Source organism: Fopius arisanus, unplaced genomic scaffold (genome assembly GCF_000806365.1).
Source record: "Fopius arisanus strain USDA-PBARC FA_bdor unplaced genomic scaffold, ASM80636v1 scaffold00040, whole genome shotgun sequence".
Lineage (NCBI taxonomy): Eukaryota > Metazoa > Arthropoda > Insecta > Hymenoptera > Braconidae > Fopius > Fopius arisanus.
The window spans coordinates 130,956-132,453 of NW_011887779.1; positions in this window are offsets into that span (position 1 = coordinate 130,956).

The window sequence follows — 1,498 nt, forward strand, 5'->3', positions numbered from 1 at the left end:
AACACGGACACACGACGTATTAATTTGAAGTCTCTACGGACTATTTTTAAGATTGTTTAAATTTTTCCATTCTCTTCATTGATTAAATGTTTTTGATGATAAAAAAACATTTTTCCTGGAAATTGGAATATTTCGTAAATGCTTAATCAATCGGATTGACGGATTTTTCATAATCGAAAAAATAATTCGATAAAACGATAGATTCCAAATTTCCACCCGAAATAAAAAGTAAAATATCTCAAATAGAGAGGAGATGGAGCTATTTCCATCAGATTTGAAAGCCGTAACTAGTCGGAGAGTCTGATGTAATTAGTCCACTCAAATGAGCCATTTCGGCGATTTGAATCAGGAAAACATTCGATAATTGTGGTATATTGGAGGCCCAAGTAAACACTCACTGACCGGATATTAAAGGCAGTCGACTTGACCGTGTAATGAACAAATAGTAGCTACTGCTCCTAAAATCACGAACATAATCTCACACTGATTCACACGAGCTCTGACGAAAAGTCCAAAGTGTTTGGAGACGTGTACAAATTCGGATGAACTCGGTTGGCCTCTCCCGAGATTTGTAGTTCGGGATATTTAACGACGGAGGACATTTGCAAACATGACTCGGTGAGCTTGCACTCCTCTGTCTAAGGCGCACACTGTAGATATGCAAATATTCGTGTGATTTAACATACCTACCCTCACTATGTGCATTCCACCTAGATGTTGAACAATTTCAATGCTCAGAGTTTCATGTTTTCCCATTGAAGGACTGAATGAACACCGGAAACTTGATTTACGCAATCCCTTATAGTTAATTATAATACCCCCCTAATATTAGTCTCATTACCGTTAATTAATGTAAGTTATCTGCAATGTTTCCTCATTGTTTCCATCATCTTGATTTGTCGAATGAATTTGACCGAGATACTTTATGCGATTCATTTCTTTCTATGTAGAATTATCCAATTCGTTTTTCCCGCCTTTTTTGTCTTCTGGAAGTTCATCAACAACGTACGTCGATCCGGCTGCACCTTCTTGCTGAAAAAAGACTCAAGAAACTAGATTTTTCCAGTCTGTTGATTCTTAACTCAACTTTCGTTCGGTTCACCTGCACTCGGACCTTTTAGTCTCCCATTGTCTCTAGTAATTTCACACTCTGGGGCGAGTTTCTGGCACTGTCTTTCCTTCATCGAAACAAAGGGAAGGACATGCGGAAATGAGAAAAAACGTTTGTGGAACATAATTTGAGGCGACAACCTCACAAGTGGAATGATAGAGAAACGAAGGAAGAGATGGGGATGGAAAGGGGATGGAAAGGGGATGGAAAGGGGAGGGAAAGGGAAGGGAATGGGAAAAGGGAAAACAAGCAAGAATAAAGTAGCTATACTTGGGTTGTTCGGGAAAAGGTTTTCTTCTTTTACTGAAGAACGGTGCGTCACGGTTCGTATAGTTCCCTCGATTTCAGTGTAATACGTTGATCGCAGGCTTCTCTGAGTTGCTCCAC